General features: G+C 37.6%; 1 protein-coding gene across 1 annotated transcript in view; it reads left to right on the top strand.

Moving 5' to 3' along the window:
- Window positions 1-18,240: 18,240 nt before the first annotated feature.
- The window catches only part of LOC107673140 (tetraspanin-9-like), a 115,445-nt gene continuing 111,836 nt past the window's right edge, over window positions 18,241-21,849 (top strand). Inside the window, exon 1 of the mRNA XM_016466627.1 lies at window positions 18,241-18,309. The gene's annotated coding sequence lies outside the window, so the exon portion shown is untranslated. The remainder of the gene's footprint in view (window positions 18,310-21,849) is intronic.

A 21,849-nucleotide genomic window follows, 5' to 3' on the forward strand; every position in this document is an offset into this window, starting at 1 on the left:
TCTAGCACTTTCTATTCTATTTTAATTCTACTTCATCTATATTTATCATCTTTTTTTTATTTAAAAAAAAAACAAAAAAAAAACTAGCTTTCTATTTATTCTATTCTATCTACTTGTTTTTCTTTGTGTGTGTATATGTGTGTGTATAATATATATATACACACACACCTTGCTACGTGTACTGCGTTAGGCTAACCAAGACTTGTCATTTGCACTTATATATTGTTGCTCTTTTGTTAGTTTTGACTGCTTTTATTGTCCTCATTTGTAAGTCGCTTTGGATAAAAGCGTCTGCTAAATGACTAAATGTAAATGTAAACATTTCAAAAGTAGCAAAACATGCAAGGCGTGGCAAAAGTTTACTAATTGAAGGAATATTTTTTGATAATACATTTAATCTGCCATCTTCTCCATCAATCATTCATTATCTAACTAAGTGTTAAATATTTCTTGCAAGTACCTGTGGTCGTACTTGCGTCGACGAACAGTACAATGTGAAAAGAGACTTGCAGACGCAGGGGATTCGACCCAAACAATCAAACCAAGTGTGAAAACAGCCTTATACCATTTGCATTTAAATTTACCTCAGGCACTTATGGACAGCAACTGTCTCATGGACAGTTGCTCAAGGGAAAACGGCAGACTCTGCTTAATTGGGTATTGATTGACTACGTTTCGGCAGGGGAGACAATGAATTACCGTCTGGAAAAATGGTGGAGAGGCCCTGGACACAAAGACAGGCGGAAATACTCATTCACTCAGCATTTATTTATACAGCTGAGTAATTAATGATGCAGGAGGGGATGCCTGATTAGGTTAAAGATTCGTAAGATTGTGTTTATTTGTGGATGTCATGATGCAGAAGCGTGCATGATTGTGGTGCAGATCGGTGATGCTGGAGCTAGGAATGGTAAAGTTTGTATGGGAGAGAGTGAGGAAGAATGCAAAGGAAGACAAAAGCATGTGCGTTACCCTCCGAGGATATTAATTTGGCCCTAAATTGGTTCCCTGCATTGGTTTTCATTGTCCTGGGAGTAGTGATGAAGTTTGATACGCTTGCATGGTCATGCTCATTTAGGCACAATTTAAGCAGACTTGTTCCTTCGCACAGGCAAAGCAACTGAAACTATTTAAACACCTTATAGTCTTTATGTAATACATTCACGGTGGAAGAACAAAGTGATAATAAATGGCAAAATGATAAACTGACAGCTAATTTTCATTGTTGTGGGTTTAATTAGCGCTCGTTGAGTCAGAGAGTTCATGTCTTTGTCTTGGGATAAAGCTTCGCAATGCTCAAATGAAGCTGTATACCAGCTTCACTATTTTTCAGTGCCAGTCCATTTCCATTTGAACAATATACAGGGGAATTTGAGCAGGAACGCAAGGTTAATTTCCTTTGTGCTTCTATTTTGTTGTACCATACCTGCATCACCCTAATGCCTGAAATTGAAAGGAAAATACATGGCACAATATGTCTCATTTATTTATTTTTAAACTATGCAGACATTAATTCATGCAATAATAGCTGTCTGCTCTCACAGTTTGTCGTGTGTAGGTGCTTTTTGTTGCTATCTTAATCAGCCTTTTGTAATAGGACTTCATTTTAAAAAGGCTTTGTCTGAAACACAAAATGTTTTTGCAGGTAGTATACCGAGTTATGAACAAGGACATGTATGATTCCTGTAGAAAGGTATTCATCTCAATGCAGTTGCACATGCTTCTTACCCCTTAATGGTGTAGTTACAGCATAGAATAATTTATTTTAAACAAGATAGCACAAGCTGTATTTGGAAATTTGATACTTTTTCAAAATCTTATGTAACCAAAAAGATAGTCATTTTTTTTTGCATAGTGAATTTTAATTAGCCTTGCCTTCTGAGTTGGTATCATGACGTTGGCAATTAATTTACACTCAAACCTACACTTACCTCAAATTTGTAACCTTTTTATTTCAACATTGTGTTTAGCATTTTCAAATTCAGTATATTAATATTTGTTTGATTGTCTCTAAATGTCATTTGTCCTGGATTTGTCCTAAATCACGAGACATGATGCAATGGAAGTGTGTGCAAATTTACTTTTTTTAGAAGGTACTTTCTTACAACGACACACAGGGATTGGCAGCTGTGTTCGGTTTCAGACACAGCCCAGAATGTCATAACAGAGTTTAAATCATTTGATTATGAGGAATGACCACATACCATCTTTGACACACACAGTTTCTTTTATTAGAGCAAGCTGGCATCCTGCTGTTTATCTATTTAATAGTGCCCATGTTTACCCAGCATGTTTCTCAGCAACAGCGGTCAATATTGCCAGATTATAAATATGGTTTGTTTTAATAACCATGCAATATTGGCTATTTGTCCAGGGAATTAATTACCTGATAAATAAAAGGTATTTAATCTCCGCTGATTTATAAAAAACGTAACGTTTATAATGGCTGAAATGGAAAAATAAAATTGCATTTTAAGCTACTCTTTCTATGTATTTTTCCATGTGTAAATGCCCACCAATGCTTCTGTGCACTACAGTGTGATTGTTCCTTTAAGATGGCACACAACTTTCTACAGCAATGTCGTTTGAAAGTTGCGGGAACATTTCACCAGCCCTGTATGTGCGATGATAGATAAAAGATTGTATTCTATGTCTCATTATTTCTTTCTCAGTTCTCCACCGTAGGAGCAATTGCTCCAATCCCCCCATGCTGAAGACCGCCTCTCCCCTGCAATCGGCAGTGTGTGAGATACAATTCGATTGTGCCATTCTCTAAGGACTGAGTTTGCCTCGTATTGACCTATCACAGACTAACACCCATGGCCTTTATTAGACGCTTTAGCTTGTATGTATTACAATATAGCGTCTATATCGCATTGGTCCTCAAGATAGACACGACAAGGATAACAAAATGCACGGCTAGTGATAACATCTTATTTAACATGTTGGAATGGGACCATTTTTAAAGTTGTCAATTCGATTTATACTTTACTGTATTTCGGAGAGTTGAGGGAAAACCTTTTGTGCAGGGAGTCTAATATAGTTTCCAATCTCGCGGTTGTATTAGATTGACTGCTGATAGAATAAACCCCAACTCTGAAGTTTGTGCAAAAACAATAACGGCTGGCAAAATAACAGGCTAGTTCCTGCCGTGGGTTCTGATTGACTTCTTATAACCTGCAGTGGGAGAAGTTTGTTAAAAGAGACCTTTCTCACTTCACCTCTGTTTCACCTCACTTTCGGACCACCAGTGAGATGACCTCTATCACACTGTGCTCGAGCTCCAAGACTCATCTCACACCTTTCTGACAGCACAGTTGCACATATCCTGACAGGAAGGATTTTTTTTTGTGCCAATGATTTGTCAATCAGACCTTTCAGTGATAAGGACATCTTACTATAAAGCAGCTCTTGAAGATGAACTGCAGAACCTCATTAGTATTTTAGTCAGGTTTTGTTTTTGTTTGGTTTATGCTGTACTGGAATGAAACCTATTTTGTGTAAAGGGAATTTTTCAAAGGCAAAGTTTGGATGCAGAAACAAAACTCAGAAATAATCCATTAAGTCAACCTTGAAGGTGGTATTACACTATCACTTTAAAGGTGAATTTCTTTATTATTTTTTTATTTTTTCTCATATCTCACTTAGAGACTATGATACATAAGTCATTCTAGGTTTGAACGTAGAACATGTATTGACTCAATCAATGGTGTGAGTTTGAGGCGGGATTATATGTTTGCCTGACCAATGGCGGATGGGAAAAGTGGTTTATCTGCTGCTGGTAATGCAGAAATTAAACACTAACTTTAAAAATGGAGCCATAAGGGAACTTGGAATGAATGTTAAAGCGTTTTTGATTCTGTATTCTAGATTGGATGTGACATAGATTTGTTCAGGCAGACGGACAGTTGCATTAGTAGTGACAGCTGATGGGCGATGAACATTATTGCATTTTTTAATTTGAAAGGAAACACATTAATATGTGAGTTAGGTGGACAGAGAAGCGCATAGAGCTCCCCATAGAGTGTTTTATTATGCAGAATGCATCCAAAAGTAGGTGACACAGAGTGGTAATATTATTAAAGGGGTGGTTCATTGCGATTTCACTTTTTTAACGTTAGTTAGTGTGTAATGTTGCTGTTTGAGCATAAACAATATCTGCAAAGTTACGAAGCTGAAAGTTCAATGCAAACGGAGACATCTTTTAAAATTCTGGCAGTTTAATGTCTACAAAAACGGCTGGTAGGGACTACGAGTTACTTCCCAGGTTCGTGACATCACAAACCCAGATAAACCCCACCCTCGGGAAAAGGCAGCAAAGGGGGCGAGGCCATGCTGCGCTGCTTTAGAGAAGAGGAAGAGAAAACTAGGGGTGCACGTAAAAATCTATTCATATATGAATCGCGATTCTGTCTTCTAACGATTCGAATGGATTCACAAGTTTCAAAATCAATGTTCTAAAGCAGCAGTTCTTAATACTGTTCCTCACGTCCCCTGCTCTGCATCTCTCTCTCTCTCTCTCTTTCTCTCATTCAGCTCAGTTCCAACAATGAACTGTTCCAATTATACACTTATTTTCACATAGCTATGAGAAGCGTTAAACATGGACGCGCGTGCCGTTGACGTACTGTATTAAAGCTTTAATTGGGATAAAACTGTATATTAAAAGCTAACATAAGCAGCAGCATTTACAAATAACAGCGTCTCTAAAAGTATGAGACAACAACAAACAAAAAACATAGGCCTACAATTAAAAGCCGTGCTTGCACAGGTTCTGCACGATCCTCTTCACTAATATCCTCTGCCAAAAAACATAGGCCTATCATTAAAAGCCGTGCTTGCACAGGTTCTGCACGATCCTCTTCGATAATATCCTCTGCTTCTCAATCAGGCTCAAACTGATAAGCGATACTAACGATGCCGTTGTTTACAATACAACCGGAGCACATGCCGCCGAGGTGAGGGACGTTTAGATGCGCACTAGAGTAGGTTTAGCCAATCACAACACACTGGGCTAGCTAACCAATCAGAGCCCATCGCCTATTTCTGAGGGTGGGGCTTCATAAAAACAGGAAAAGATCAGCCCGTTTCTCAGAGATTCCAAATTGTAGGTTTTTTTTTTTTTTTTAGGAAAAATACACTTTTGGTTAAAACTTTAACATTAAAAATATCACTTTTCTTAAATTCAATGTATCCTTAATGATTAGAAATAATAATTTCTTAAAAAAAAAAAAACTTCCCCATCCCAAACTTTTAAACAGTAGTATAGGTGGGAAAAAATACAAATCTAAGACACAAAATGAGTAATATCTTAACACGTTTATTTGACTGTATTGAACTTGTAATTTATTAGAAGATGGGTTATTTTAAAAAGATGCTAATCAGTATATGGATGGTATATGCATTTATTTTTCTTTCTTTCCTTTAAGCAAATTAGATACAGTGTGGATTACTGTTTCATTTTGGATAATAACCACACACTTTGAAGGGAAGGAGACATTTGACAATGTGTACAGTGATCAACCACAAATTGTAAGTGTAAGAATGCCAATTAAATTTTATGTTTTTATGTTTTTGTTTTGGATGTCTATATGGAAGTAAATTACGTGTGGCAACCGAATTTCCTAAGGGACACAATAAACTGAACTGAACTGATCTAGCTTTAAAGAAAAATGCCGGACATGGTAGGGTTTAATGGCCTGGGCATTGTCTCTATTGATCAGGTATGTTAATTCTCCCTTTCCTTATGAATTTTTAATTCACTGGCTATTAAAGTGTCTCATTATGATTATTCAGGTGAAAATTATTGTCTAGATTACCAGACAATGTACCACATACATGGTGTGGCTAATCATATTCATTGGATTACCATTTTAAAGATCATTTTATCGAGATTACAGAAAGGTCCTAAGATTGGAATTGCCTATAAGTAATTTGGTTTTCTGAAGCGGTAAGGGGCAATTCCTTTATGAAGACCCGTTTCTGTCTGATAAGAAATGGCTATTAGCCAACAACATTTAGCGTTTAATTATGAAGGTATTATTGGTGCAAAACAACTGAGCGTCTGTGACAGCAGAATTTGTAGTTGTAGAGAATAGCCACACATGTGTATCAGTAAATTTGAAGTCACAGGCTTGTAGATTTTTTTCTCTCCCACAAACACAACACAACAGTTACACCTTCTCGAATCCTTCATTGCAGGTGCACAAATCCTATTCTATGAATCTCAAATCAAGACACTCGTACGCTCACATGTTTTGCTACTATAGCTGCAGTGAATATGGTGCAAAACACATTCACACACCTGCATCAAAAATGTGAAGTCACGGACGAATTTTGTACATCCGCAAATCAGTATGTGAATTCTTGCAATGAGATTTGCACACTTGTAGAATGTTTTCTTACATATATATATTATTATTTTTTTTTTTTCTTGGATGCTTTTCTAGCACAAACACAAGTGTTTTAACGACAACGGCGTGAATCTGCTGCTACGAGTCTCAAACCTATTTTTCGCTTGCAAATGACAAGTTTCGCGCACTCTCCCTTTTGCACCACATATCTGTGAAATATGGTGGAAAAGTGATTTGTGCATCTGTAGAGGCAATGGCGGGCACTGTTCAGAGATCAAGAGAATTTTGGCCAATCAAGAAGAGCTAGTTTGGGTGCCTATCAGCAGGGAGAAAAAAAAAAAAACGAGCTGCGCGAGCATCTTCTGGAGCTGACAGCGGCAACCAATAAAGGTACATTTTCTTTCTTTTTTTAAAATCACTCACCGTTACACTGTACATTTTTTTATAGTTTAAATATTAAATGAGTTTAGCTCTAACCCTGATAGAACTCGACTACCTGTATCCTTCTAGTAATCCTGGTAACCTAGTAATTGGTAGAGGTGTGTTTGATTATGGTTAAAGCTAAACTGCAGGACAGTGGCCCTCCAGTACCAAGTTTGCCCATCCCTGCTTCAACTCACAAAGAGGCTTTATAAAAGATTGATTAACCCGTTAATTAAATAGATTATTATGAGAGTGTCATATATAAGATGATTAAATATATTTGTTAATATATTTAAATTATTAACACATGTACAGTATAACAGTGAGTGATTTCAGAAAAAGAAATAAAATGTACCTTTATTGGTATTTTGCTGCTGTCAGCTCTGGAAGATGCTCGCAGCTCGCGAACCTTTTTATTATTATATTATTTTTCCCCCTGCTCGTTCGGGTACCAACTAATAGGCACCTAAACTACACTGTATAGAGATTGCTGTAAATTTTACAGTAGCTGGATGTATTATTACTGTATTTTCATTTAAAGTATTATTACTGTAATGTCAGTATTAGTACTGTTCAGTTTATTTTCATTTTTTACCTGAATAAAACAATCCAATTGCAGTACAACTAGACTTGTGCCGGTATTCGGTAATTCGATATATCACGGTAATGAATATGAACGATATTGTTATCGTGGGCACTTCTAAATACCGTGAATAATTATATATTACAAATTATTCCGAATTTTGAATGCATTTTAAGAATACTTTTCCCATCAACTGGTCAAAATGCACAACACCGCTGTATTAATCGCAACATGAAAATTTGATACCGGCATATCCCTAGGTACAACAATGTATAGCATATTGTTTTACAACCCCAACCCCATAAAAATCACAATAACTTATTAGCATTTGTCTTTATAATATTCTTTTTAATTGTTGAACATTTTCTTTTTAAAAATACAAATTACAAATCTTCATCTCTATCATGCACTAGCTGAAAAAAGGGCATCACCACAGTCCCCCCAAAACAGGCTTTACAGAAATAAAATATAGTAAAAATTAGTTTGTGTTAAATTTCAGTAATTTTGGCAAAGCTGACAAGCTCTCTGATGAGAAACACCACGAGGGGATTCAGGCTGATGCTATGGCATTTGGTGCCACCAGGGTTGCTTCTCGGATTGAACCTGCAAGCACAAAAACTGCAAGCACAAAAAAAAATTATTTTCAAATAAGTTTACAGAATTTGCCCCAACTGTCGGACTTTGTGCTGTATGTGCTTTGAGATTAATTAACACTATATACTATCTGAATGCACCTACAAGGAAGGTGCATATTTGGTTGATAATCCATCACAAATTATTAAAGCTCCATTCCTTATAATGCATTCATGTAGATCAAACAGTAGAGCTCAAGTAGAAAGTAGAAAGTCAAGTCGCCATTATTTATATAGCGCTTTTTACAATGCAGATTGTGTCAAAGCAGCTTTACAGTATTAAACAGGGAAATAGTGTGTCGAAATAGTGTGCCGTTCTCCTCTGGCCAGACGAAACCAGCAGTTTAATTCTAGGTTGCAACAAAGTCAACATTACAAGTATTTTAACATTACAAGTATAACTAACATTATCAAAATTAATAAATGCTGAAAGAATATATAGTTCATTTTTACTGTTAAGTGTTCCATTTATATGTCATGTGTCCCCTGTAAGTTTATTGTTTGCAAAAAGATTTTCTTCTCATGGTCCAACAATGAGTGAAACCAAACCACATCTGTTTTTTAACTCATCACAGCCAACCAAACAACACATGTAAACATGCACACATATGCAAAGATCTTTGACCCATTAACCTAAATTTGGTCTATTATGTTAGCATGTGGAGATACGTGCCAGAGATGATTATCTCCTACAAGATTGTGCAGAGGACTCGTCTGGTTCCCGTGGTCTTGTCCCGATGGCCATCTAAGAGACAAAGTCTTCACTGGGGATCTGTCTCTAGGGCTCATCTAGTTGTCCTGGTCTCTGCTGATATTCAGGGCTGTAGAGGTCGTCTCTAGGTGCTGATCCACCATCTGGGCTGGATACGTACTGGATCCGGGTGACTGCAGTGACCATCTGATCTGGATACAGACTGGATCTGGTGGCTACGGTGACCTCGGAATAAGAAAGAAACAGACTAATATTAGCGTAGATGCCATTCTTCTAACGATTTAACAAGTACATTGAGTGTTATGGGAACTGTTCCCGGTTCCGGTTGACCTAATTAATGCAATGACCTAATTTATTTATTTAAAACTGTATTCACATATTCATAAATCTATTTTATGTAAAAATATATAAAGGGAAGTCTTTCTATCGTAACTAGCAATGAACAGCTTTTAATTAACTATTGATGTTTATTCTAACATTGACAAAGTCTCTCATTTAACCTTGATATAATTCATGAAATTAAGTTCATGAGCATATAGTCTAGAGTACTCTTTGCATTTTATAGAGATGAAAACTAGTGATGCTCAGCCGCTAATGAGAATGAAATTACAAATTAATATCATCAGTGTTTCTAAATCATGACAACTTCGGTTCAGGTTTAATGATCAATTATCACATTATTTCTGCAGCTTGACTTCTGTACACTGTTTGTCATCACATGTTAGGGGCTTTTACACCAGAGGAATGTTTTTATAGTTATTGTAACCATTGGCTTGGCTTTTTGGCATGTTCGCACTGCAGGAACTGGGAATGATTGTAGTTATGGGGGGACTAAATAAAAAGTGAAGTGACGTGTGGCCAAGTATGGTGACCCATGCTTGGAATTTTTGCTCTGCATTTAACCCATCCAAGTGCACACACACTGTAGTGAACACAGACACACCGTGAATACACTCCCGGAGCAGTAGGCAGCCATATTGCTGCGGCATCCGGGGAGCAGTTGGGGGTTCGGTGCCTTGCTCAAGGGTCAAGTCAAGTCAAGTCACCTTTATTTATATAGCGCTTTTAACAATACAGATTGTGTCAAAGCAACTGAACAGCATTAATTAGGAAAATAGTGTGTCAATAATGCAAAATGACAATAGTAAACACACATTTTTCAGTTAAAGACAGTTCATCATTGAATTCAGTGATGTCAACATCCAGCTCAGTTTAAATAGTATCTTTGCAATCAAGTCAACGGTATCGCTGGAGGTGTCTGGTTATTTGTTAATCTAGCCACTGTGCTAAATAAAAACCTAGGATTGTTTTGGTTATTTTCTATGAGTTTGTGGATATGCTCTCTAAGGGTCTCACCTCAGTCATGGTATTGAGGCTGGAAGAGAGCGCTGGTCATTCACTCCCCCCACGACAATTCCTGCCGGACCTGAGACTCGAACCCACAACCTTCAGGTTACAGGTCCGACTCTCTAACCATTAGGCCACGTAAGTGTATGTTGATTAGCCGAAAACATCCTCCATCCTCCAGTTGTTGACATTGTTGAATGCCACGCTTAAATGACATTGCTCTCAGCTGGCTTACGTCAGTTCAGTGTTCCTACTGGCAGTGCAAACGCAACCAGGAAAATGGCCTTAGGGGAAAATGTAGTTCTTGAGGGACTGTCATTTTGGATAGTTCCTGTAATGGAGTTCCTAAAACTACCTGGTATGAAAGCTCCTATATATGCTGCAGTGCTATTTACCAATGTTGGTTAATCAAAGCAAGAAACTACAGGAAGAGAAACACTTTGATGGCATAGTGAACGATAGGGCTCACTGGGTGAAATGAGTATTTTAGAATTCTATGATTAAGGGCTGCAATGTCTTTGCACCTCCTGGGAGTGATTATTTTGTAGCTTTTCACTTTTTCCATCCAATCTCTAAATTGCACGCTTGATCTTTAGCAATAATTGGTTCTATTTTGACAGTTAGACGTTTATCCCATTGATGTGGGGCTTAAAGAAAAGAGAGAAAGAGACAATTCGAAGTGTGCTACAGGGCCTGTACAAACCACCTGTAGAAACACACTCTCCTCTATGCGCACTAGACACTTTTCACACACACTGCTTTGTGTACATAATCCCACAAAAGACTCCGTAATATGTGTGTTTACATGCTCATGCACTACAAATCATCTTGCACTGTTCCCCAGCCAGCTGCTTGACTTAACGATGTTTCTCTTTGCACATGTACAGTATTATGTGAAGCATCCGTATAGTCTGTATTTTTATTTTTATTTATTTAATTTTTTTTAATTTATGTATAGGTAAACATTTATATATAGTATATTCATAGTCAAAATCTGTCAGTTGTGTATAGGTACAGTGTTTTTGTGAAGCATTCGTATAGTTTGTATTTTTAAAATTTATGTATAGGTAAACATTTATATATATATATAGTATATTTATAGTCAAAATCAGTCAGTAGGCTAGTTGTGTATAGGTTTTACTGTTTTACTTCATTGTTGTATGCCTGTATTTATGTAGCACCGTGGTCCTGTGAGGCACGACATTTCGTTCCACTCTATGTCCCCACATGTAGCAGAATGACAATAAAGCTCAACTTGAACTTGAACAAAGAAAATGGCAATGGTGCAACAAAAAGATATGAAAAGAGTGCTCTGATAAAACCTACAGAGCTAAAAAGAGGGAGAGACAGAGAAACAAGAAAGAGTCAAAGAGGACATATGTTTTTAGGCAGGCATTTCTGAAGCCCTCTCTAAGTGCAGCTAAGAGCCGTGATCAGTGGAGGTTTATGGGAATGGCTTAAGGTGAAATGAGCAGTAAATGACATCTTGTCGATGCGCCCTCTGTGAGAGTATCGGACCAGAACAGAGTTGAGACAGCCTGTTTACTGAGTCCTGAGCACAGCATTGGAAAATGTACCTGCATGGGAAAGTGAAGCCTCTGCAGTAACCTTCCCAGCATGCCGATCATTGAACAACACCACTCACATCTCTACTGTCCTAGTGTAGATGATGGTGTTTGGTGATCTGAATGTAAAGAATCTTTAGGCACCTGATGACATGTTCTGTCATTCTGTCTATAGTTTGAGTCTTCTGTATATCCGTCTGTTGTTCTGTCTGTCATTATATCATTCTTTCTGATGATATGTCATTCTGTTATTGTTCTGTATATGTAGTGGGGAAGTCGTGGCCTAATGGTTAGAGAGTCGGACTCGTAACCCAAAGGTTGCGGGTTCGAGTCTCGTACCGGCAGGGATTGTAGGTGGGGGGAGTGAATGTACAGCGCTCTCTCCCACCTTCAATACCACGACTGAGGTGCCCTTGAGCAAGGCACCGAACCCCCAACTGCTCCCCGGGCGCCGCAGCAAAAATGGATGCCCACTGCTCCGGGTGTGTGTTCACGGTGTGTGTGTGTTCACTGCTGTGTGTGTGCGCACTTTGGATGGGTTAAATGCAGAGCACTAATTCCAAGTATGGGTCACCATACTTGGCCACATGTCACTTCACTTCACACTTCACTTCACTTCTATCATTGTTTCTGTCAGTCGTCCTGTAGTTGCATCTATTGAGTTTGAGCATTCTGATCAATCTATAGTTTGTGCATTCTTTTTTTTCTATTTTTCTAATGTTCTATTGTTCTATCGTTGTCATTCCGACTTTCTAATATTCTATTGTTCTGCCATTCTGTCCTATCGTTCTATCTATAGTTTGAGCGCTATGTCTTTGGCGTTCTGATGTTCCATCATTCTGTCATTGTTCATCTTTTTGTAAATTGTTCTGCCGTTGTATCTATTGATCATTCTTTCGGTCATTCATTTGACAGAACGTTAGATAGAGTTGATTGAATGATGAAAAGACCAAAAGAAAGAGAACGTTCAATAGAAAGAAAGAGAACAACAGACAGATAGAACGACTGACAGGTAGAATGACATAACGACAGGGCAACCAATCTATAGATAGATATAGAATGATCATTCTATTTTTTATCATTTATGCATTCTATTCTTCTAACGTTCTGTCATTCTATCAATTTGTCATTATAACTATCTATATCTGTTGTTTGATAATTTTATCGTTTGTGATATGTTTTTGTCTCATTCTGTTCTATCTATTGATTGTACTGTCTGTCATTCTATCTTTCATTCTATTGTTCTGTCTTGTGATGTCGTTCTATCTACAGTATCATTCTGTCGTTCTATCTATCGTTCTATCTGTAATTCTAGGAATGAACAGATGCAGCGAGAGGCTTTGTCGACATCAGCAGTGGAGATGTCTGGTTGTGGGTGAAGACTTCACTTTAACAGTGCGAAGTTGGAGGAAGGGAGAGAAATAGCAGAATGGAGATAGGCACGTCAGTCTGCCGTGAGCTGCTTTTGTCTGCTGCTGATCTGCGTCAAAGAGGATTAGCCGTGTTATGACATTAAAGTTGAAACGACGTTATCATCTGTAGCTGACAGGCAGGATTTGCTCCCTAATCGGACTACTAATGCACAGGGAGGTGAGACATCGTTGCACTGTGATTGGAGGAGGATTTATTTATTTATTTGTTCTATTTATATTCGAAGACCTGTTGACGGCCGGCGGCCTGAGAATGTAGACATTTCTATTGCTCTGATCTCAAAGACCTATTGTGAAGAAACAACAATTATCACATCCAGGAAATGGAAAGGGTAATTGTCCTCCTCAGCTTTTTTACTCAGCAGAAAAATTTGAATTTAAATGGATGCACAGTACAGAGGAAAAAAAAAACAGCATTTTTGCATCAGCAAATACTTGAAGCATTTTCTTTACTAAATCTCACTCTGAAGTTCCTTTCACCTCAGGGTTTGCGACATTTAAACGGATGTCCTTTCTTCTCACCTTTTGGAATTTCTCCGGTGTGCCGCTGCTGCCTGGGCTGCTGCTGATAAATAGTCTTATATTTTTATAACTAATGTTTTTATGGTGGTAGACCACACAGAGGGCAAAGCAGCACCTTTAAAATGTATTTGGTCTCAAATGGTGAAGGCTTCAGCGAATGTAAAGCACAGTACCTCACGGATATATCATTATACAGGCAAGGGGGCCCACTGTAAATCACACACACACACCATAACCTTGACGTCTTTGTAAAGGCAATAAAGCTCTGGCTGTTTGTTTGTAGATGGGTGGGGGTTTGGCGGTTGATTTTGGTGCTTCACATATCCCTGCAAGTGTATATAAGTTAGTGGCAGGGGGTTTCGGTTTTATCAGGATGTGAAGAGATGCTTGTCAGGTCTTGTCATGGCTGCAGTGGTGTGATCAAGATGAGCCACATGAATTGAAAAGTGTTTTGGGGAGGCCCAAGGACAGTACATTCTCAGAAAAAGGTACAAAAGCTGTCACTGGGGTGGAACCTTTTTAAAAGGTGCACCTTTGTACTTTATTTGTCTTCAAAAGGTGCATATTAGGACCTTGAAGATACATACAGCGGGTAAAATAAGTATTGAACATGCCACCATTTTTCCCAGGAAATATATTTCTAAAGGTGCTGTTGACATGAAATTTTCACCAGATGTCGGTAAAACCCAAGTAATCCATACATACAAAGAAAACAAAACAAATAAGTTCAGAAATTAAGTTATGTGTAATAAAATGGAATGACACAGGGAAAAAGTATTGAACTACTGAAATGTAGTTAATACTTTGTTGGTAATGACAGCTTCAAGACGCCTCCTGTATGGAGAAACTAGTCGCATGCATTGCTCAGGTGTGATTTTGGCCCATTCTTCCACAGAGTCTTCAAATCTTGAAGGTTCTGTGGGCCTCTTCTATGAACTCTGATCTTTAGTTCTTATTTTCTATTGAATTCAAGTCAGATGATTGGCCTGGCCATTCTAGCAGCTTTATTTTCTTTCTCTGAAACCAATTAAGAGTTTCCTTGGCTGTGTTTGGGATCATTGTCTTGGTGAATTGTCCACCCTTGTTTCATCTTCACCATCCTGGTACTGTAGGTGTTGGGACTGAACCAGCTAATATTAATTTCCACTGTCAAGTGTCAGGATTGCTTTCTAACTACTGATAGATTTCAGCTGGTGTATTGGCTTTCCATGCCTTTTTGCACCTCCCTTTCTTCATACTTTTTCAGTGTCATTCCATTTTACTACACATAACTTAATTTCTGAAATTATTTGTTTTGTTTTCTTTGTACGGATGGATTACTTGGGTTGTTACCGACATCTGGTGAACATTTCAAGTCAACAGCACCTTTAGAAATATATGTCCTGAGAAAAATGAAGTGTTCAATACTTATTTTACCCGCTGTAATAATACCTCTAGTGTACATATTAGTACTTTGAAAGAGTACCGTCCCATTAACAGAATTTGTATTGAATTTTTTTTTTTAACATATATGTGTATTGTTGTTGTCTTCTGATATTGTCACAAACCAATAATACAACACAATACACTGTGACACTAAGGTTGGTTTAGTGTTGAGTCTCCAGTGCACTTTGTTGAAGAGTTATGCGGTTTGCTTTTTGTATATCAGACAAAAACATGTAATTTCTATTAAAGGAATAATACCATGAAGTTCCACCCCTAAACCTGACCCTAAGGTAAAAAATCAAGCCAGAGTTCTTGGAAATATGTGACTTTGCCTACATTTCTGCAAAACCTGAAATAAGTTGTTCTGTTGGTACATTTTGCTGCACTTTTCAGATGATGTCCACACTATAAGCTGAATAATTTTTCTCCATTGCATAATCATATCTATTAAAAAAAATGTTCCTGTGAGTACAAATGGTTGCACGGCAATTTCAAAGTGAAAATTCTGTGTCTGGCAGTAAATAGCATGTTTAATTTTCTCTGAAACAGATAATTGTGACTGTGGCCACGTTTTATTATGTTGCTTGTTTGTATCAGGGAAGTTCAGAAATGAAATGTCCAGTGAGCGGCTTTTTATATGCTACACGTTGAATCATATATACCACCTCTGAGCCAAATAATATTCAAAATAGCTTCTTCGTACTTAATTCAGTTTCTTTTTTATAGACCCTCTATCTGACCCTTGAGTTTTATAAAATGTACTATATTTATCTGTCACATGAAGTTAACAATGTCACCCACCAGGCTTAGTAACTGTATAGTTTAATCTGGAGGATAGGGAGGTTATAAAACTACAATTTCAAAGTGCCACGCTGGGTTACTGCAGGGCTATAAAGACATTCCTCTGATTTAGACTCACCACAGATTTGGGCCTCAGTGCCACATTTTTTTGAAACTTTTGTTTCAAAAGTTTGTTGCTTTTAAAACACCTAGTCCTGCAGTTAGTATGCTGTTGGCATCTGGCTAACTTTTGACTGGACTAAAGACCGTGATGCACGCTTAAAAAGATCTGCTTAAAGCTTTTAAAGTAAAGAACAAAATTGATTTGTCTTGAGTCATTTAGCCAGGCTGTAACACTAATAGCCTTCCATTAAGCGACTATGCCCTCTGACTGCAGGCATTGAAGTGCCATTTGGCATACAATTAAATAAATTAAAGTTTGCGTCAACACAACATTTGATTTATAAACAAGCATCATTTATTCTGATCATGAGACTATTTGGGCTTTGATTAATTTGAATGCTCAGGTTGCTATTACTGAGCAAACAAGCTGTGTCTGGCTTTTGTGTGTAGGCGAGGGTGGGGTAAGATGCGTCCGTATGTAAGCTGTGTCAGTCCATTAATCTAGCAAACATACAGAATTTCTGTCACATGACCATAAATGTAGAAAATAGTTATAATTTGCAGTTATCTCTGACTGAGAGATAATGCATTTTTTGCATTTTTTTTTTATGTCGGAGTAAATGATATCTCTCTAGGTCTAAATTAAAAATTAAATGAATATGATTTTTCATTATTTATTTTTGCAAGCATATGTGTGTTTCTGGATCAGTGGTTTCACACCTAAACTTTTGGTTTGCCCTTTCATAAAAGCCTCCGGTGGTCCTTGTTATTCTTTTTAGAGAGTGAGGATTGTGTCCACAGGGCTTTGTCAAGGCCATCACAGTTTACTCACACAATCATCCACCCGCTCGAGGACCTATTAACCCACCACTGATCCTGGAAAGACCTCGTGCTCCCATTCGATTTAAAACTCTAGCTTTTAACCTGCACCGGAGTATGTCATTACTTACACATTTCATTATTTCAGAGTGTCCATTAGTTAAAGGCCTAACTCATTAAATGCTCCTTTTTTGGTTTTAATAAGCGAGTTTTAAATGGCTGCTTCACTCACCTGTAGCCTAATCGCTCTTTGAGTGATCTAGGATGATTAATCCACATGAAACTGGAGCGAGGACATTGTTTCATTACATGACAATCTCGCAAATAGCATTATGTCAAGTGTGATATTTTTTTCTTTGAATCAGTTTTTCCGAAGACAGCCACACAGGCTGTCCCAGGTGGTGCGTCTGCGAGTGGGAGATTATGTGATTCTGATGGAATAATGCCGAAGTCTTAATAATGGGATATAGGTGTGCATGTGTGTGCGGTGTGGTGACTGTTTATCAGTTGTGGCTTTCCAGCAATGGTCCCCGTGAATGGTGGCTGGACTGATAACATTGTTACTTTTTTTAGTTCGCACAGAGAGAAAAACAACAGCAACTGCAACAGGTACTCAAAAGCAGACATGCATGTAAATACAAAGAGAGAAAGTTGCAGCAAAGTGGCACAGTTTCTGTTTTAAACTCTAGTGAGCTGTCTGTGTAGGCATTGAGATGCACCATAAACATGTTCTTGAGAACAAATGCTGTTCCAGAAGCTAGGAAGCAAATTTATGCTGTCTTCTAAGACGCCTTGTTTAGACCAAATTCAAAGGCAGTGTCACATGTATGTATTGCAACAAGCTGCTAGGAAAATTCATCCAAGATGATTATAAGTACTTCAAGATGACTGTAAGCAAAATAATCAATAAGAAATAGTTCCACCAAAATTCCAAGTTTCACTTAATATTTTATTTTATTTGATAATTTTGACTTATTTGAGTATGCTCTGTATTACTTGCTGCTATCTGCACCATATGGTTCAAAAGTAAAGCTAATCACAGAATTATCTAGCTCAAACTATATAAAAATATTATGATATAAAAATGGAACTGTTACTTGATCTATTCAAAAAATAATTTAATTGTATCTTTACTCTATTTTAGTGTTTGTTCTAAAAGTGTGGTGAATTAACAGTGAAAATAAAAATCTTGTCAGTTAATTATAGCTATTAATAAATGTATTTTAGCTTTAAATTGAACCTGATTTGAATTACAATTATGTTGATGACTTACATTTGCAAAAAATCCTGTCAATTAACTTAATTAGCTGTTAATGAATAGGCTAAATACATTTTAGCTATAAATTGAACTTGGTTTGAATTACGTTCACATTTGTAATGTGACATTAATGAGCCTCGTTGTCATTTGTATCTCATCACCCTTAGATTTACCTGTGCACACTATAATCAAATCTATGCAAAATAATCTCAAAATCATTAAGCAGAGCTCCAGCTGATTTTCCCTTTATTGCTTTTTTATAGGAGCAGCTGATTGAATTGTGACGTGTGAATAAGAGGGTGAAGAACTCTGCGTTTACTGAAGACCCCTTTGACAGGTAAATTAAAGACTCTGCTGTTTATTTTTTCTTTCGTAATAAGCTATTTAATTCAAGTTTTAGCCCTTCCTGGGATCTCTGCAGACCTGACATTGCAGTTTCCGTCCTCAATTCTTTGGCTCTCATCCCACCTCCTCTCTGGAGTCTTAACTTCCCCTCCCTGTGCATGTGGGGTGAAGTCAGGTTAATACATGAGGTGATCTGGAGATGGATGAATCTGCCGCCGTTTGTTGGCTTTCATTTTTGCCGCTGCGGTGGAACGATCTGATCTTTCATCACTCTTTCTTTCTTTCCATGTCCCTCTCCTCCACTGCTATTTCCAGCTCTCCGTCAACACAACACAGATGCTCATGCTCGGCAGTGCGTCAGCCCTATCTCTGTGTGTGTGTGTGTGTGTGTGTGTGTGTCTCTGTGTGTATGTGTGTTTGTTTGTTTTTTTTAAAGAGGATCCTGTTTGTTGGTGTATGTGCTTTTTGCGTTTGACTTGCAAGGTCACTGACAGAACAGATTAAAAGTGCGTTGTTCCTCAGGGAAAGAACAAAAAAAAAAGAACAGAATAACCGTCTTGTCTGTCAGAAGGATTGACTCCCTTGTCATACACAGGTATTCTCTCCAGCAGTTCCTGTTCTCTTTCGGTGCATGAATCATAGGCTGTGTTATTTTGGGTAATTCGTACCTTGGAGGTGTCATGCCCTCAGTTTAAAAGGTGATGCCATTTGCTAAATATTTTTAAATGAAAGAAATGACATACTTAAAGCTGTAAGTTACTTCAGTTGTAAAATAATGTGTGGGCGTCTTAGAGTATCAAATGTAACCTCATAAAATGATGGAATTGCATGACCCTTATGTAAAGGTTCAGTTTGATTCAATAATATTATGGTTATATTTTGCTTTAATAGTATATCAGACCATAACTGTCAAGTATTTACCTCTCTCAAGGTACATATAGGATGCATTACACTTTGGTAAATTCGAGGAAGTGGAAAACACAAAGCTGAAGCAGAAACATCAAACAGGTATGGAATGAAATCAGAAGATGTTCACCTCACTGAAAAGGGCTTTGGTGTTGAAGTAGTGCACATTAAGGGAAGTGTGTAAAGGCTTGATGTGGGGCAAAAACCTCATGTCCAATCATTGCAAACTGTCATTTCATATCTCCTCAAACGAATCAGAGCCCCTTTGCCTCGAGAATCCGTTTTAAATCAGTCATTACTGATTTACCTCAAGTGAACCGGAGGGAGACGCTCACTCCTTCCCTCAGTATTTTGTATGGATAAAGCTATGAGGAATTAAATTTAAATCAAATGGGATTTCAAGAGGCTGAATGCTTGTGGAAATTATTTATGCCCCATTGTACTGCCACTTGAAAAGGATGCCCACATCTTTGAGATGTCTTCTTGCCTGAGTCTTCTGCTTTGAGGTTGCAAGTATGCATTCTTTCGGTTAGTATTTTTCGTTTGTCTAGAAAAGGTCAGCATCATTTTTCCACCTTGCGTAAGGTGTAGAGACATTGCTAAATGAGTGGTTCACAAAGCATTACGCCCACCTCCCTGTTTTGTTCTCCTGTTAGATGACAGGTCTGTGGGGTCATCTGAGACCACTGCTTGCTTTCACATCTTGTTGTAGCCTATTGTTGAGAACTAGCTCTTCAGTGGTACCTGTGCCAATAAACAAATCAATGTTATTTACGAGTAAAGCTAAACATCATTGGACTCTTTTCACAGCCTGTGATGAAAAAAAAAAAAGTTAATGCTGCTGTGAGGGTGTTTCTAATACAGCAGCTGTGGTAGTGACAGTAAATTTGACATCATTTTGTCTTCTGACTGCCATTATAAATCTCTCTCTGTTTTTCCTCTTCTTGAAAGTTGTAAAAAAAAACACTATGGAGTTTTTCTTTTGCTATTTGAGCAAATGGGAACACAAAAAAATATATTTGATGGTGTCTCTGTTCACCGCTGTAGACGTTTACCCAACTATGTTGACTAATGAAAAACCCAGAAATGTGAAAAGGGACCATTATTTGTTATTATGGACTCCAAACACATTTTTTTTAACACAAATGTAGAAATTTTGCCATAGTGTTGTGAAAAACTATGATATTTAAGTTGTTATTTTCTGAAAATCTTCTCTTTGTCATCTCATTCATGTTTCTGCAAATTCACAACTGGCACACCGGATTTGACGATTGCGAACGACGTCAGATGTTGTTGGCTCTCCTGTGTCTTGAGAACTATCATGCTATTTGATTATTTTCAATTACAAACATGGTCAAGATGAATGTTGCAGGTGCTTTAGCGAGGCATCACGTTATCAATTTTTATGAGCCGTTTTCTGAATAAGCACTTGTGTGTTTGTGGAAGCTTGTGTGTTATTGCTTTGAGTCATTGCTTTTCTATCTCTGAAGATTTTTCTGCATCTACATCATTTGCATAAAAATATTGGCTTGGATGAGACACCGTCAAATATGTGTGCTTTTAAAGGTTTGAGAAATTGGGGTAGCTCAAACATTCTGGTCTGCTAATTGATGTCTGCTGAGTGCTTTTGAACTTGCCTTTCAGATTTGCACACGAAGCGCTTTGATGTATTGGGCAGTGCAGCAATTCATCAAAATCAATTGGCGCTCTTTCAAATCATTTGTAGCTGGCTGGAGTTGGTTCATGGGGTCATTAGTTGATGAGCCCTGATTTGGGCATTTATTAGTCTGGATGTGTCATTCATTGGCTTGATGTGACTTGTTAGATTTCTTCTGTCAGCTTTGATCTCAGACAGGATGAAGACTTACTTGGTTTTACCAAGACAAAATAAACCATTTCAATTGATCAATTTAATCAATTTAGTTCTTCTTTAAATAACAAAAATGTTAATTTCTTTGAAAGAACATCTGAACTTTTGTATGAAGTTCACATGGTCACAGTTATAAATTCTGCAACATAAACCTTTGTTTATGATCATGGATTAAATGGGGTTTTAAATCCCTGACTTTCAATGTGATCTCAGTCTATGACTACTATCTCACCTACAAAAGGAGAGAAATTGGAATCGGCCTCAGTTTGCTTCTATGCATACTTAATATTTTTTATATAAGATCTCCACCTTAATAGTTTATTTGTTTAAACTTGATTAATTCACCTGTTATTGAATGTGACATTGTTTTTCGTTACTAATTTAATTGAATTGATTGAGAAGTCTGGTAATTAAACCTTTTATTAAGGTGCGTGAGATGAATAAGCTCAGTTCAAGCCTACTCGGAAATGACGTCAGTAATGTCAAGTGATCAAAACCCCCTAGTGCACTTATGAAAAGCAGTATATCAACTATGTTCTGAGTGGTCAGCTATGACTCTTTTATACCTCCCGTTATAGGATTTAAATTCCCTGGCACCTCTTCCTTACCGAGCTTAATTTGCTCTTAATGGATTTAATTAGCTTTGGAACATGGCCGGGCCAGACCCAGCAGGATAATTATGACGTGGATGGTTGGTGGTACAATGGAGCGGAAGTGCAGGATTGAGCCCCGCTGGCCCAGTCGTGGAGGAGATGG

The sequence above is a fragment of the Sinocyclocheilus anshuiensis genome, unplaced genomic scaffold (assembly GCF_001515605.1).
Source record: "Sinocyclocheilus anshuiensis isolate Anshui unplaced genomic scaffold, SAMN03320099.WGS_v1.1 scaffold304, whole genome shotgun sequence".
In the NCBI taxonomy this organism is placed as follows: Eukaryota; Metazoa; Chordata; class Actinopteri; order Cypriniformes; family Cyprinidae; genus Sinocyclocheilus; species Sinocyclocheilus anshuiensis.